The sequence below is a fragment of the Vitis riparia genome, chromosome 18 (assembly GCF_004353265.1).
Source record: "Vitis riparia cultivar Riparia Gloire de Montpellier isolate 1030 chromosome 18, EGFV_Vit.rip_1.0, whole genome shotgun sequence".
Taxonomy (NCBI): domain Eukaryota; kingdom Viridiplantae; phylum Streptophyta; class Magnoliopsida; order Vitales; family Vitaceae; genus Vitis; species Vitis riparia.
Window position 1 is genome coordinate 30259855 of NC_048448.1, and position 18212 is coordinate 30278066.

General features: G+C 37.1%; 1 pseudogene; it reads right to left on the reverse strand.

Annotated features, from left to right (window-relative positions):
- Window positions 1–3608: 3608 nt before the first annotated feature.
- On the reverse strand, window positions 3609–7537 carry LOC117906527 (annotated as a pseudogene).
- Window positions 7538–18212: the final 10675 nt, after the last annotated feature.

Sequence of the window (18212 nt, forward strand, 5' to 3'; positions counted from 1 at the left end):
GGTAAGCTGGGAACAAGCGGATGCCTTGAGAAAGTTCTGGAAACACATCGAGAGGTTTCAGAACGAGGCAACGACGAGGACGTCGACGACATCGGTGGGGGAGAGTGTCACAAGCTTATTCAAATGAGCCTCCCCATGGCTTTATATAGAGCCAGGAAGCTTCTGGAGACTCCTAGAAGTGGGAAGAGTGTGGAAGGTTCTAGAGAAGCCTGGAGGAATCCACACAATTCTACACCATGGTGGAAGGCACGAGAGGAGTCCGGGGCTTTCTAGAGAAATCTAGAAGACTCTTGTACATACTTGTATATAGGCTTGTAACTAGAATGGTGTAGGACATTCTAGAATAGTCTTGAGTTGTAAGGAACCCTCCAAGGTTCCAGAGAGTTCCCTTGGTGCCTATAAATAGGTGAGGGCCTCATTTGGCCAAGGCACCACCCAAATCACTTCCTAACCAAGCAAGTGAGCATCCAAGCACTTGTAAAGGTTTTCTTGAGTTAGTGAAAGCTTCCATTCTTTCAAGATTTGCCTACCAAGCTTCTTAAGCTTTTGAGTCGCGAGTGTCTTAGCCGAGCGAGCTAGGCATTGAGAGAGCAAGGCTGACTTAGCAAGATCAAGCGTCTTGGCTTGTCTAAGTGCCGCACGAGCTTAGTGAACGACTAAGTCCGTGACAATGTGCTCACTTGCTGCCACTCATTCTCAAGTTTCAAATCTTCACTCAGAAGTTCATCTGATTCATCAGTTTTCTTATAGTTCACTTCTGGATTTTTCTGTAGTTCAGAATCTGAGTTTTCTAGCTCATCGCGAACTTCATCTTTTGCCCTTTCAGTAGTACTAACTGGTCTTTTTTAACTCGCATGGGAAAATTCATTGATGTAGCTTTTCGAATAAATACACGGGCTGTTGCAACATCTCCAAGTTGTACGTGTGTGGTGCCCCTTCTGAATTTTGGCAAGTGCTTTAAAACTCATTTTCTTCTAAAGCGAGTTCCAATGCTAAGTGGTCTAGAGGTTGGATCGATTCTCTCTGTAGGGATACAGGAGCGTGTCTTAAGGTTATATCGTCAATAGTTTGTACAAGTAAGAACAGGTTCAACCATTTCTTCCTCTGAAGTCAGTAAGCCATGATCAGGCCTCTCTGAACTGAACTTGGTTCTGATGGATCTACTGCTGGTTTAGGACTTTCTAATTTCTTTTTAGCTGACTGCAATGGGAACTCTGAGACCAAAGGTTCGCTTGAAGATTCTTTTAGACAAGATTTTGAAGGAGCATCAAAGCAACTTTCTTGTTCTATACGATTCGAAGTATAGATTTGCGGAATCCATTGAGAAATCAATGGTGTAAAGCATAAGATTCTGGTCAGTATGCAATATAATCATGGATATTCCACTCAAGTGATTCACCTCCGAGAAACAAGCAACAAGTTTGCTGCCTTGATTCAGCATCTGAGTGGGTAATATTGTGTCTGTTGGATAATTAAAACTCTGCCATGGATAGGTGGAATCGCGGCTCTCGAGCACAAGGTTTCCAACGTCCAGCATGGTAGCATAGGTGACTCCAGTACTATTCAAATCAGACTTTCAACATGAGAGAGAAAGAGAGAGAGCTTGGGAATTATGGATAGAAGAAGCCAATTCACCATGAAGGTGTTTAGTTATCAAATGCTTCAATCAAAAAGGCAACTTGATTTGTAAACTCAACTGGATTTTCCCAACAGTGGTTAAATATTGAACAGAAGGTCCATAATTCCCAATTTTCTGCATTGACAGGCTTTTTGCATTCCAAATTAAATTCTCACTGCCAAGGTTTCGTCACTTCTCTTTCTCAAGTTGCACATTTTCTTTCTTAGCAAGACCAGCAAACTCATCATATATAATAGGTTTACTAATAGACTCTGGTTGCAGATATCATCCAAATTATCCTCCTTTAGTTCACTAACCTAAGAAGTTCTCTGTCCATGGTTCACAAGAACTTCCACCCCTACTTCCATAAACTCAGATTTAATTGACATACTTAATCATCACCATGTTGATCTTCTTGGCGTTGTACATCCTGTGGGACATGAGATTCAATGATTACGGGAACCAGTACTGCAGAGCTCTCATTCTCAGCAAAAAGAGGCTTGGAAGGCCACTCTGTTCTCATGTGTTTTGATAAAGGCTGCAGGTCTTCTGAGGTTTGATAACTTGGTATGCAGGTAATGGGGGAATGAACATTGTGGCAGATTACATCTATCCATATGCCTTCACAACTTTTGAACAGTAGTGCAATCTTGACATTTTCCTTCCGGGTTGTACAAAGGGCATATTGCAAGAACGAAGGCTGCTTCTTTTGATTTTTAAAATGTTGTTCCTGGTTTGTGTTTGCTGATTTACGAGTGGCGTAAATTTTGAGACGTGGATGAACACTCATACTGTGTTCTAGATGATAGAGAGTGCAACTAAGCACCTCTAGGATGGTCTTCATAAGGGTTCTGCCGGGATTGATTTTGACTGCTTAGATCACATGTCTGCTGAAGCTGACCAGAGGTGTCTTTCTTTATCAAAATCTGGTGCTGCCGACTTAGTGGCTTCTTTTCTGATTGACTGACCGGTGATGGCTTCATATGTACAGCTTGTTGTGCATTATGCAAATTCGACTAGCTGAGTATCAAAGTGGAGTTAGCTTTGGATATCTACTGCAAGCTAATTGGATTCAAATTCCTGCGTATTCATCGTTGATTCAGCTGGTGTTACAGTATTATAGGAGGTTGCAAATCTCGAAGGATTAGCAGCGTTCATCCCATATCCATCGCCCTGAATGAGGGGTTGCTGATGTTGATCAGACTATTGTTGCAAAGGTTCGAATGAATTATCATACAGCGTGTCAGTCAGTCAGTCATCAGAAGTGTTGGGTCCCTTTGCCAGTTGCATATCGTTCCCAATATACCTACCATTTAAAAGCTCCATCTGAAAAAACCACAAATTTTCCATTGCATATCCTGACTTAATTCCAATACCTCTTGAACTGCCAGCAGCTTTGAAATCTTCACACTGATATGTACATACATTGTTCGTGATGCCATGAACGAATTCCCCAAATCGTTTTCAGGGTGAACACCGTGAGTGGAATCAGATTAACATCCACAACTAGGTTTCTGAAATTGGAGTTCATAAAAAAAAGGGTTGTAATCAATCTTTCCTGTACAATGATGAGATGTATTTGGTTCCCAGCTGAAGAAAAAAGAACAAAATCTGCTCATGGTGACATTTATTTTCCAAGATCAAGCCAACGATCTCTTTAATGTCAGTGGATGACTTAATAAATTTCGGCCGCTGTAGGTAAGAACTCTTCTTTGCTATCCTAATTATATAATGTCTGACCTCGGCCCTCAAGATCGACCAGGTTCAAATTCTGAGCCATCCCCATTGCAATCCTGAGTTTCATGCACATCACGAGAAACAGTTTTCTTCACTAAAACTACATTCGGGCGACACACATCTATCATCTCACGAACAGAATTCAGATTACCCTTCTCCTGATCCATTGAATTAAACGATGATAACCCACTTGAAGAATGATCAAGCATGCCCTGAATCAACAACAGTAGAGGGTTCTTGTACCTTGTCTGCATGTGCTTATGAGCAGCATGCTTTTTAAAGACCAGTCCTTTAATTACTTGACTTTGGTTGCGAGAACCAGCTGCAATGCATTTCACCTTCACATAGCCATCCGGATCCATTGCTTTACCCTCAATGGCATCAGGTTTCACAAATGAAGCAGCTTCCCATGATAAAAAGTAACTATATCCACCCAGCTGTCAGCATCTTTCTCTGAAGAGACAACACCCACAGATTTAAGAAGTTGATTCACAAGAGTCTTGAACTTCCCATTTATAACCTCTTCCATTGCCTTTTGCTTTTCATCCCTAAACTTGCAGCTCCCGCTGCCTTCTTCTCCAAAGCTACACAAGGAACTTGGCTCTCCCCATTTCGTACCATCACCAAACTCATCGTCGTCATCACTATTAACCATGCTACACTCCATGTCATCCTCTGGTTCCGGGGGTTCCCAAATTATGGCATCCTTCTCATTATCATAAGAAATATCAATTCCTACTTTGGAGAATCCACTAGTTTTTAAAACACCAGTATCTCTTCCTTCTTGACCATCATTAATTCTGCTGATTTCCACATCTCTTCCCATGTGTCCATTATTCTTAAGGCTGTTTTCTATTAGTGTGTTGGATCTATCAATTCCATCTGCTTGAGTTGCCATGTTTGAGTTCTGCAAATGTCCATTTAGACTAGAACTAGCATCCTCAGTTCTGCTTTCTGCAGTACTTTCATCTTGATCAACCCTTCCATATGAATTTACATCAACTGAAAATTCACGGCAGCTTGAGACAGTACTATCACTGCTTGTCAATGAAATTGGTGGACTTGATATCCGTGAAGGATAAGAACTCAAATCATCCCATTTTAATGCTTCTTGATGGTGATTCTGCCCACACAATTTACAAGAACTAATGGAATCTCCATTTAATTTTAGTAAATTCTCATTCTTGTGTTTATCCTTGTCCTCCTCGAATTAGTCAACTTTGCACCACAAACATGACACATATTACTCATCTGATACCAACAAAACTCCCGCAAAATAGTCTATTCTGAATGAGGTCCGACCGCGATAGCCTCAAATTCATATCTCTCCTGGCTTAACATCTCTTCAACATCAGAAAAATCTTTCAATGAACCAACAAGATTCAGAGTGGAGCCTGCAAACCGAGATGCTATCTTCTTCAAAGCATTAACAACCTCTGTGAATAGTGATATTGCTTTCATGTAGACATTCTCCATTTCCTTCTTGAGAGATTCTTGTCTAATTGAATTACTGAATTCCAGCTTATGAGGAGGTACAACTACAGCATAAGTTGAGACGGGAGAATATCTGAGCACTGCAACCATGGGACCTAACCCAAAAAAAGTAGAGGAAGTCCTTGTGAAAACAATGCCCACAGCTTGATACCCTACTGGGTGAAGACAGGTGTGAAAAACTGAGCTTCAAAAAAACTTTCCGAAAGACAAGCCACGAGCAGCAGTGGATATCAACACTCTTTTTGTACATTGTGTGATTCCATTCTCAGGTTTACATTTACCACAGCGACTCCACATCCAAAGTTTACCTTCTGCTTCCCTAGGCAAACATGACTTGGTGGGAAGTTGTTTAACTTGTATGGTAAGCTGCTTATTGCAATGTGCATAGTAGTAAAAATGAGCTTCCGGCAGTTCACCACATGTGGGCATTGATGCTTCTGATTGAGTAAATTATCTTGGAAAAATTTCCCAAGGGGAACATCAAAGTTCCTGTAGAACTTGATATGAGAAAAATGGCTTTGCTCACAAATCCGCCCTTTTGATGCATTCCGACTAGACATCAGAACCAAAATGCTCTGGGAGTCCAAAACTGTGCTAATGTCATCCTTACTTTGCATTTGGTCTTCATTTTTGCCACCAGATTTTGCGTCATCCAAAGGAACATCAGAACAAGCCAAGGGTGACAGTGGTCTTTCGCTATCATGTGACTTCTCTTCATCAGAACCACTTTTTGCTTCCATATCATAATTTTCAAATGCCTCTGGAGATTTCAAAACTGGAACTGACGTCATGATCTTATTGTGATGTTCCTTTCCATTTAAGCCAAAATATGAAGATAGCGAGTGATAAGGAGTTGAGGATACAATAGGGAAATTGTCCCCTATAACTTTCTTTATGGAGGCTGAAAGAGACGATAACCCCGAAAGAACAACTGGGTTATATGGCTCATAAGATAATGAAGAATCACCTTCTAATTCCAAATCTAGGGTGGACGCTCCTTCAAGGAATCCACTTGAAACAGGAACATCACTCAAGCATAATGCATCATCTTTGGCAATAGGCTCCTCAAGACAAGAGGCACTTGAATTACCAGAGCCAACAACAGGGAATTGTGGATTAGTTGGCGCTAGATTTGCTAACCCATCAAAAGGAATAGTAGAGAACATTGTTTTTTTGATCAACTAGGAAAGAAGTCTCTAAAATTAAATGATATGCCATAACAACTGCACACTGCGTAACACATTTAATCCTCTTCAATTCCTCACTGTGAGTTCCTTTCAGTAAAATCGTACAACCTTGCCGTGTAGGACAGCCCTCAATCAAAGTTTTTAAAGGCGTTTGTGAGGCGCGCCTTGAGGCGCGCCCTGAGGCGAGGCGTGGCGAAAACGCCCTGAGGCGTTAAAAATAAAACGAGACGCCTGAAAGGCGTACGCTTTTCCGGTGAGGCGTGATTGAGGCGCGCTTTGATCGCGCCTTTCACGCTCCAAGAAGAAGGCGTACGCTTCGTCGGATCTGATGTGGCAATGAACAGAGATTTAAAAAAAAACCCTAAGTAATCCCTAAAACCCGACTCTCGACTGAAAACAAACCCAAAACGAAACCCTACCTCCAACGACTCAAGCGGCGACGGAGTACTCACCCTCGATGGCGACCAATCGCAGTGCGTCTTCTCCGGCGGCGATCCCTCTCGTTCATCTCCAGGTATGTTGCGAACTCCCTCTTCCATGGTTTCTCCCTCTTCGTTTCCCTCTCCGCAGTCCACACGGGCTTCGTCGGCTCTTCATCCAAAATTTTTTTATTTTATTTTATTTTATCAAATCAGTTATGTAGATATTTAATGTATACCTATTTAAAATTTAAACCCTCTCTCTCTCTCTCTTCGGGCAGTCCACACTTCTCCGGCAGTCCACATTTTTCTCTCTCTCACAGTAGGCTTTTCTCCTTTTATTTTTTATTTATTTATTTATTTTTTTATTTTTTAAGATAATTATTTGTTAATTTTGAATTTTTTATCCGGCAGTCCACATTTTTCTCTCTCTCACAGTAGGCTTTTCTCCTTTTTTTTTTTTTAAAGATAATTATTTGTTAATTTTGAATTTTTTATTTCTAGTTTGTTAATTTTGAATTTTTTATTTCTGGTTTAAATTTAATTTTCACCTCAATTTTCTTTATTTCATTATTAAATTCTAATTAAAATTTATGTGTATAATTTTTAAATTCCTTTAAAAAAAAATTGGTTTTTTTTTAATTTAAACCAATTAAATTTTGTATTTCATTTTTAAATTCCTTTCAATTATGCTTTGTTATTATTTTTTAGTCAATTATATTGTTATATGGAAATTTGAATATTATTATTGTTGATTTTTTTAGAATGAGTTCCTCCGAAAAATTCAAGAAAAGATTTTGTGTGGAAGTATGTGATTGAAGTTTCTGGGGAGCAATATTTAAGATGTAAATTTTGCAATCAAAGATGTACGGGAGGGGTGAATAGATTAATTAATTATTTTATATTTTATATATTTTAAAATATTAATTAATTATATAATGTGAGGCTCAAAAAGCTTACGCCTCAACGCCTCGAGGCTTACGCCTCGCCTCACAAACACAAAAACGCCTCGCCTTACGCTTTCGCCTTTAAAAACTTTGCCCTCAATGAACATCAAGGTCTTACTTGGCTTTTTTTTCCACCTTCATCCACACTAGCATATTCCTCCACAAATTTTTCGAAATGAAAGGAATCACAATGTTTCAGCTTTTGGCTCATTAAAGTTCCAGGGGACATTATTGGTGAACCAGTTCAGCGAGCAACTCGTTCCAAGCGATGGAGCTTCATATCAAAGACTAGCGTCACTCCTTTTTCAGGAAAAGTCTATTTCAGAAACACGATAAAATGCATACCAAGAATACGACAATTATTTCTCCTTTAAATCCATACGAGACTGAATGCTTGAGAAGTAACTTCGCAAACAGGGCACATCTGGAACCTCGGTCTTAGGAGGAAACGGTCAAAAGTACTTGAGAAGGATTCGTTTGATAAGCTACAAACTGGCAAGAAACAACTTTCTTCCCTGCACTAGACCATCAAGCTACAGAAAATTCACATTATGTTTCTCATTCATTTCTACATTGAATTGATCAAAGCAGTTTGGTGGGATGTCCTCAGTATTTATGCTAATAAGCATTTTTAGCATGGTTGACACAGCTATGATGATCACCACCTTGCAAGCTAATTTCCGAGGCACAAAGTAGCAGCTGGAATTTTCGATATTGGCGCAATTTCGTTCTCTTGAAAGCCCACATGATCTAGTAATTCTGAAGCAAAGGATAACATGGGTTCTTACTCTGAACAAAAGACTACATCTTTTATGACCAGTATGGAATCAGCAAAGATAAGAACTCTACTTGATGTGCAACATAAATCACTACCTTCGAACCCGAGAGACACAGCAAATATTCCTTAAAGAAATTGGTTCCTTTCTCTATCCATCTTCAAAATCAACATCGGAAATTGGTCTTCTCAATTTGCAGCCTGTATCAGAGCATTCATTTCATGGGATGGATTGTAATGAAAACCAATCTCAATCCCAACTATGGCAGCGTCCTCACTCAATATCCTCTTCTCCATAATCTAGGACAAAGCAATAAACCTTCAAAGACTCCTTGGGAAGATGGAGTTTGTATTTCAGTCTCAGCCAGCTGGATCAAGTTATCAAAGGAAACAAACTGCTGGGCTAGTCCATGTGATAGTCAATCATCAGGGGTCACATTCACAGCTCGATTAATAATTCTATTGCACGTCACAAAATTCTGTAATGCACAAATTATCACCATTCTGTGCAGATTTCAAGAAGTTCCCAGATAAAACTGACAAAAATTCGCAGGCAGAGGACTTTAGTACATTCGAGTTATATGCTGTAACTTGTGGGGTATTTTATCAAACAGCTCCTGAACAAAAGTAAAGCTTCCCACCTCAACATATGCACTGACTGTTATAATTTGACACGCCAAACCTTGCTCACGAATTGAAGAAAAAAAACATCCAGTAGCAAGCAGCCAAGCCATCCAATCTTTCCATATGAAAACTAAATCACTTCCTGCTTGAACCCATATTTCAGAACAGCACCATATACAGACGAATTGAGACTTTCATGCAGAGAATACGAAGCTAGACACATTGCTCGTCGCTGATTCTCCCGTCCAATCGTCCTCCTATGTCTTCTTCTCAAATTTAACCCCTGATTCTCCCAGAAATAGTAAGCAGAGGTCCTCTCGATTCTGTGATAAACAGGTGCAAAACTCCTCCGCCATGTTTGCTATCACTTCCAAATTCGCCGGAAGACCTGGCTCCATTAAGCTCACCTCTCATACCGGTTCTTCTGGACAGCCTTCAATGTAACCCAAATACAAAGGCAAGGATTCGAGTGCCATACGGGAAGAGGAACATAGAACAAATAAAATAAAACACAGCAAAACTCGGGAGAGGAAGGAAATAGGAGGCATTGATTAGTAAACATAAATAACCTCCCCACTTCAAATCTTAATCCATGGGTTGATAACAGTGGGAATAAAGCAGAATAGGATTTAAACAAAAAAAATGACAAAACATGATCACATTCAGGCATAGAGTCATATACTTTTGAAGACATCAATGACACCTAAAATCAGAACGAGGCAAACAAGCAAGCAACCAATCTCAACAAAACAAATCGTGGCCCTTTCCGTCCACACCAAATCAACAATACAATGAATATTCAGAAACGATCACGCCGGAAAATCGAACATGGGTAAAAATTCCGAGAGTAACGAAAAACATACCTGAATAGCCTTGGTTGCAATTGCTCTTCTCCGTTCCCTCTATTCTTCTCCTTTTTTCTCCAATCCTCCAATACGTCCCTTTTCTCTTTTCCTTTTCTCACATATATATATCACCCCCTAAAGGCCTAAATCTGTTTCTAAAAAGGGAAATTCTCCTATCTCCTTTCTTCTCTTCTTCCTTTTTCCTTTTTCTTTTTTTTTTTAAATCTTCCAATTCAAATTCCCCTCCAAAACCTTCCAAGGAGAGTCCCACCTTCCTTAAACTCCAATAGTAAGTTTCCTTGCAAAAACATGAAAATTTTGAAGTTAAATAATTGAATGAACGGATAAGCAAGTAAATAAATTAGGAAACGGTAAAAATAAATAAATAAATAAACGAAAATAAATAATAAATAAATAAATAAGTTAAGGAAAATAATATAAAGAGGAAGATAACCAATAAAAAGTGAATGATAATCATAAAACTAAAACTAAAAAATAAAATAAAATAAAAATAAAAATAAACCAATAAACAAAAGCCAAGCCCAAAAGCCATGTAACCATGCAAGTCATACAAGTCACGCTAAAAATGTCCAAATGGGCCAAGTGTGCCTAAACGGCCTATGATGAGACTAAGTGGGCCTAGGGTGGTGCCTAATGGGCCAAGTGTGTCTAAAAGCTATCCTAAAAAAAAACAAGAAAAGCCTAAGTCTAAGTTAGGGCTGCCAAGGGTCACAATAAGGGATCAAATAATCCCTCAACCAAAATCTCCAAGGTGACTCAAAAAAAGGTAAGTGGTATGAGTAGCCATGGGCCACCAAGGAACTATTGTGGAGCATTGAAAACGAATTTTAAAGACATATGCTAAAGGGACAAAATTGAGGGTCTACAGCCGGTCAATCCAATTGCCAACTTCCACCCGCTTTTTTACTCTCTGTCCCCTCAAGTGAAGTCTAGTTTGAGGGGCGATTCCACCATTAGAGGGGTCTGTGTGTGATCATCTTGTGTAAGCGGCGGGTGTTGTCGGATTTTTTCTCTGATAAAAGACGATAAGATGAGGTCGATGAATTTGGTGGATCGATCATGGGTTCATGATTTCAATCACTCAAGCTTATTTGAAGCCAATCTGGGAATTTTTCGACGTCATCTTATGAATACTTGAATCCCTGTTGCGAATTGGAACTGTTCCAGTTTTCAAGAATGTGGTTTCTTTCGTGTTTGGGTTGACTGCAATTTAGTTTACCTTGGGGTTTGCGTGGATCAATCTGATTCGCTCTATCATTGATCAAGAATGGGTTGTTGTGTGTAGTTGATTTCTTTTATGGGTTTTATTCCCTCAAGCCCCCTAAAAAACTCATCCTTTGGAACCCATCTACCAGACAATGCAACCATATTCCATGCCCTAGTTTTGTTGGTTACCAGAACTGTATGTATAGCTTTTTCTATGATCTTGATAGTGATGACTACAAGATTGTAAGGATTTTCACCTTTTTTGGTAAGGATAGAACCAGAATCGATATTTTCAAGTTGAAAACAATCACCGAATGCCATAGAAAAAAAATTAAGAAAATGGCTCACTGTGGGGTTGATGGTCGAATGGATTTTTTTTCATGCAAAATCTGGTGCAAACCATATGGTCAGTGGCCTATTTGTCGAGAAAACACTCATATATTCAAATCTTTATCATATCATATTACGAATACTGCCAAAATATGCATATGAAGTAGAACACGCAATATAGGAAAGGATAGGCCATGAGATCGCTGACATTGCTGAAGATGATGCAGAAGACATTGACCAAGCCGCCTTGGCTGCTCACAAGGCATTTGATGAGGGACTATGGCCAAGGATGACTGCTTATGAGAGATCTCGGTTAATGTAGCATTTTGTCGATTTGCTTGAAGACCACAATGATCAAATTGCAGCACTTGAGACTTGGAATAATGGGAACCCATATGAACAGGCTGCCAAAATTGAAATGCCAATGTTGTGCGTCTGTTTCAATACTATGCTGGTTGGGCAGATAAAATTCATGGTCTCACAATTCCTGCTGACGGACTGCACCTTGTACAAGCATTGCATGAGCCAATTGGTGTTGCGGAGCAGATCATTCCTTGGAATTTCCCACTTCTCATGTACGCTTGGAAGGTCGAGCCTGCATCAGCATGTGGGAACACTGTTGTTCTAAAGACTGCAGAACAGACACCATTGTCTATGCTCCATGTATCAGAGTTATTCCATGAGAATTCTCTTCACCACCGCCATTGCCACCACCCGTCAATCCATTATTGGCTGCTTCGCAGTAGGATATTCTTCTTCACACCGGAGACGTGGTTGCTCAAGATTGAGAATGGGTGTTCATGGGTGGTGACGGCAGTGCAGTGGCTGAGATCGGAGAGGCACATGGGTCGGAGGCACATGTGAAGGTGAATGAGAAGAGAGATAATGGGCTTTTGATTATATAGACATTCAAGGAGGATTGGGCAATGGTGCAAAAAGTTGTGGCGGAGGTTGAGGCTTCGAATGCTGTCAAACCCCATCGAGTATTGGAAAAGATCCCAATTCCTGAAATTTGGATGAAACCAAACAGTGATAACTATCACAAGTGTATTACTAGACCAAGGAATAGGATACGGATTGATTCAAAGACCAATGGTTACATGCTAGTTCACGCCAATGGTGGATTGAATCAAATGAGAACAAGAATATGTGATATGGTTGTTGTTGCCAAGATTATGAATGCCACTCTTGTTCTTCTTTCTCTTGATCATGAGTCCTTTTGGACAGACCCGAGTGATTTTAAAGATCTTTTTTACTGGAAGAATTTCATAGAGGTTTTAAATGATGATATTAAGATGGTTCCATCTTTGCCATCGAAATATGCAGCAATTAAGCCTATCTAAAAGGCCCCAGTTTTCCTGGTCAAAGGCTAGTTACTACAGAGGGGAGATGCCCTCACTACTTAAGTGGCATAAGGTGATAAAATTTACCCACACTGGCTCACGACTTGCGAATAATAGCCTTGCAGCCTTAATATAGAGGCTCAGGTGCCATGCCAATTATGAGGCCCTCTGGTATAAAAAGGAGACAATCACGTAGGGGAGGGTGACAACCAACATGTTGTCATAAGAATCTCTACACACCAAACACATGGCGACTTGAAAGAGGAGGACACACAATTTTTGGAGAGCAGTAGAGGACTTCGAACAACGGATTGGGTGGCCACTTTGACGCATCAAGAGAGGATTTGTTCTCCACAGATCAAAAGGAAGGACGGACACGCATGAGAAAGCCCTCTGCATAGCATAGGTTAGTTTTCAATAAGCATTTTTTTAGCTTAGATTTTTAGTTAATTGGTTAATTTGATTCTTTGTGATAAATTTTTTTAATCTCATTTTGCACAATTTTTATTTATCTCTTAGATTAGATGCTTTTTGTGATTTTGGTTCATTAGTTTAAATAATCATAAAGCTTATGTTTTTAGTTCCATGCTAGTTTATTTTTAATCTATTTGTTAGTTTAAACGTGTTTGTGATTTTAATTCAATAGTTTAATTAATTCTTTGTGATAAAGTTTATATTTTTTTTAAACCCCAAATTAGTTTGGTTTTAATCTATCTATTAGTTTCAATTTATTAGTTTTATCAATCTTATTAGATAAAGTTTAATTTCAATTTAGATTAGTCTTAATTTATTCCATGATGTGAATGTTTTTGTGATTTTAATTTTATTGTTTGATTAAACCTCTTAGATAAATTTCATCTTTTTAGTCTAGATTTAGTTTAGTTTTAATTTACTTATTTATTTATTTGTTTTAGTTTAAATGTGTTTGTAATTTTAATTCGACAGTTTAGTCAATCTTATTGGATGAAGTTGATCTTTTTAGTTCCAATTTAATTTAGTATTAATTTATTTTTTTAGTTTAGTTTGAATGTGTTTGTGTGCTTCCGATTTCGTTAATTTTGATTTTAATCCCTTTATATTCAATTTTGTAGTTGGTTTATAATTTTAGTTAATTAATTTATTTAATCACATGTTATTATTTTCTTGTTTTAAGTATGGTAATCTTAATTTTGATCCATTAATATTTTAGTTTGAGTGTTTTAGAGTTTTGGTCAATTAATTTAGTTAATCACATGTTATTATTTTCATGTTTTAAGTATGTTAATTTTGGCTTTGATCTATTAATATTTAGTATGAGTTTTCTGGAATTTTAGCTAATCAATCTAGTTAATTACATGTGATTGTTTTCATATTTTCAAGTTTGCTAAAATTTGGTTTTTGATTTATTACATTTTGTTAGAGTGTTAATTTACTTTAATTGATCCCATGCTATTATCTCCATATGTTAAGTTTGTTGGTTTTAATCCTTGATTGGTTTTTATCTTAATTCATGCGCTTCTTGAAATCTAGATGTTAGTCTTGGATAATATTTTTGTTAGCTTGTTTTATTTGGAAGTCATTAGTTTGTTGCCTTAGTGTTTGTTGGTCAAATCCTTTTCTTTGAAGGCCATTGGAAATCCATGAAGGTTGGCCTTATTCTCACCATTTTAATCGGCTTAGTTGTCCAAAATTTTATTTTGTGATTTTGTTTTCCTTTGGGTTGCCTATGTTTCATCCTTGAGTATTGGCATTTGTAAATTATTTCTTTCCTTTTAAAAACAAACCTTTTTCTCAAAAATATCCCTTTGAAAACTATTTCAAAAACTCATTTAGAGTCCTTAGAGTCAAAATCTCATTTTCTTAAAAAATATGCAACCATGTTTTGATCGATTAGCATCTTTCTGAGTTTTCAATAAAAATTCTAGTTTTGAAAGGAATACGAATCCAAGCTTGTGGTCCCAAATAAATGGGATAATTCTAGGCTAGATTTGTGTATATCAATTGGGGAATTGGTGGAACCCCTACATAAGGAAAAATTTCAAAAATCATCTTTGTTGCCATCTTTGCTATTTGATGTATTCATATTTATATTTTTTTTTTTAGGAATTATATACAAGATGTATGTGATAATTGATGATTTCGTATACTTTGATCCTTGTTGTTATGCTAATTAGATAACAAGCATGTCAGGATTTCTTTATTTTATTATTTATTATCTAACCCTTCATGTCTTGTGGAAGCACATTACAAGTTATCTATGCTATTCAGGTACGCCCTCTAACACCCACCTTCTAAATTCTGTGAATAGGCTTGTCATTGTGAATTGCGCTTATGTTTGATAGTGCTTAGGTGTCTTGATATATATACTTCATTATTCGATTATTTCTAATAAAGCGCATGCTGGATGATATATTATTTGAACTAACTTTGATGTCTTGTGATAGCGCTTAAGAAGCAGCCTAAGTACGCACCTTAAATCTTCTTTATGATTTGCGATTGGTTTTCTTGTTTAACATGCTATTTTTGAAATCACCTTAGTCTACCTAAGTACCCTCAATCAACCAATTAATTGCCCCAATTCCCTCAACTTAGTCAGTAGAGACCTCTATAGGGCTTAGAGAGGTGCTACCTTTTAGAGGTACCTTCCCAATAAGTAACCCGATCCTCGGACCTAGACTCGGGTTTTTTAAAGACACCTTTTTCAAAAACTATGGAGTCACTTCTTTAGGGTTTTCTTTTTTGTTTTATTTTCCCTTTAAAATAAAAATAAAATAAGTGGCGACTCCGACTTTTCCAAAATTAATTTTTCACCAAATAAAAAGCGAGTCTCGCCAATTGAGTGGGAACGCACGTGAAGCATGCAGGTCCACACTATGTTAGACTGGTTTTTAATCATCCGAACCGATGGTTTGATTGTCGAATCAAACAAACTGTCCCATTTTCCTTGAACCGATCAATATTAATATTTTGACCAAAATCATAATGTGAACCCCCTTCATTTCTAGCAATGAGCTTTGTCTGCAATCCCATAACATTCTCTAGCCTAACAATATGTTTAAAGCTCCAAGGATAAGCAAGGTTTTTATACAGGAATATAATTTGTAAACTTCCAATGTGAGATTGCTTATAATGTTTAAGAAAGCTTGAACCACAAATCTTGGATTAAAAAGGCCAATGCTTGGACCATTGGGCTATGCAGCCAACATAATAAATGTTTCAATAAAAAAACAATATAGAATCGGTAACTTTTCTGGTTAAATGATCTTCCTGGTTCTAAAAACATTGATCATAAGTTCATATGCAACCTTGTTCTTTTACCTAAATGCCTTTATGCAAGCATATGATTAAATCTCCAATTTCCCTTAAACCTTTGTGTCAACAAAGACTATGAGTTTGGACAAGAATCATTAGGACCCAAAGGAAAATACTGGTTTCTTCATAATCTAGTTTTGAAAGTTGACTTAATAATTCACTAAAAAAAAAATCAATCGCACTCTAGTATCCTATGTTATTATATCAAGGTATATAAAGTTCGTCATAATCCAGTTGTGAAGTTGACTTAATAATCCATTAAAAAAAGTTAATTGTACTTCAATATCCTATGTTATCGAGATAAGAATTGACTAAATCCAATTTAATCAATTCTTTTGGTCCATGACATACTACCCCGTGCATCCAGACTGTCCATGAACTAGTGTCCGTTATCTAACAAGATAAATGTTATCAACCTCTCAAGATTTCATCTAAAATCGTTAAGTTTCAAATTTTCCTATTATGTGATCACTTGACATATTCTAATTGACATAAAACATATGTCAAATTTCACTAAAAGGATTCTTACAACGCCATAGATTTCATAATCACAAGTCGTTATGATCACCCAAGGGGACACATTGCCCTAATCCTATAAAATATTATGGTGCCTATTTTGAGAATACTTATTGTCACTTGCTTTAATCAATAGTGACCCAATCCTTATGAAATATATGACCACCTTAAGGTCTCATCTATAATCCAAAACCACTAAAGACCTCAATACTAACTCAATATTCTCTCAAGGTTGAGAGTCCATGCAACATAGTAGTTTGGTAAATCATGACTTCCTAATAGTAAATGGTGTGCTTCATTGTAGGTCCTGTCCAATGTATAATCATGTACACTAGTGCACTTACCATGAAAAACAAATCCTAATGACCAAGACAAATCATCCCTCCAATTAAGAAGTTGTACACTACAATTTTAAATAGATCTCCTAAGTCTATGAACTAGCAGTAAACAACTCATCAACTTATGAGGACCCATGACTTGGATTTTCAGTGCAACTCCTAATGCACTCGAGTCATCTACAATGTAAGTGATACAGACCAGAATGTTCAAATAAATATTAATGCAAGTGAATATGGAAAAGTAGAAAATAACTTTGTCACATCATATCTTGTTGTTAAGGGCTTTATCCCAACAATAATTTCATCACAAAAATCAATCATGCATACCAGTCATCTTTAAATCAAAATCACTCCATTTTACTTTGGTTATCATTTTGCCCATTTTTCTTTGTTGGATATTTATTAGCATAGTTTCTTTTACTATAACAGTGGAAATATTTAATTTTAGATAAGTTTTTTTCACTTTTTTATATTTATTTTCCTCTTTGAAATTAATTCCTTCACACATGTTTGTGATCTTTCCTAGATTTGATTTTTTAAAATTTTTATTTTTATTTTTAAAAAATGATTATTTCATGCTTAGATGAAGCATCACCATTGCCTTGATTGAGCTCACAAATCTCATTATCGAAAACATTAGATGTCACGTGCTTTCCTTAGACATACTTCTAGTCCTAGTGAATCAATTACATCATTTGATTTATCAATTAGAATTTTTTGTTTTGAATTTATTAATTTATCACCATATGCTCGAACAACACTTGACCTCCAATATGGAGTTAGTGGGCCTTTATCATAAGATAAATTTTACTTTTATAATATATATGCATATAGAATATATACACTTTAGTTTGTGTCTCCTAAACCTATTAATTTTATATTGATGCCAAAAAATGAAATATTAAAATTAAAACTTCGTTAATAAATAAATTTTATATGTCTTATGTTTAAATTCTATGAGATGTAAAAGATGTTACTTCATGATCATCAAATCAAAATCATGGATTAAAACCAAATCTTGCACTAAAGGAAACAACATCATTGGCAAAAATATGCATAGATATATAAGGCAAAACCTAAAACAACAAGAAGAAAAGAAACAAAGTAAGGAATATGAGTGGGAAAAAAAGTTAGTGTACTATACAACCTGAGTAGTAGGTGAATTGTCACTGATGGTGATGTTAATGTCACCATCGGTGAGATAGATAGAAATCCCCTCGTCAACAAGCTTACCAAACTTCAAAATGTCAATAATAGGCATAAGAAATCATAGCATCTCTGAAAGTTTATAGGATGGGTGTGGCTAGCTACAAACATTGCTCCCCTAGCTTTGGTATAAAAAATGGGTGCAGACCTTGGTACCACCATCTATCCATAGGTTTCCTTAAGTTGGTGGTGCTAAACCCTCTCTTAATTTGAGGACTCCAGCCAAAGAGCTTAGTTGTTGAACGACAAAAGTCAAATCATCCACATACGGGTCTCCATTCAACTGAGTTTGACATCAATATGTGAGTCCATGCT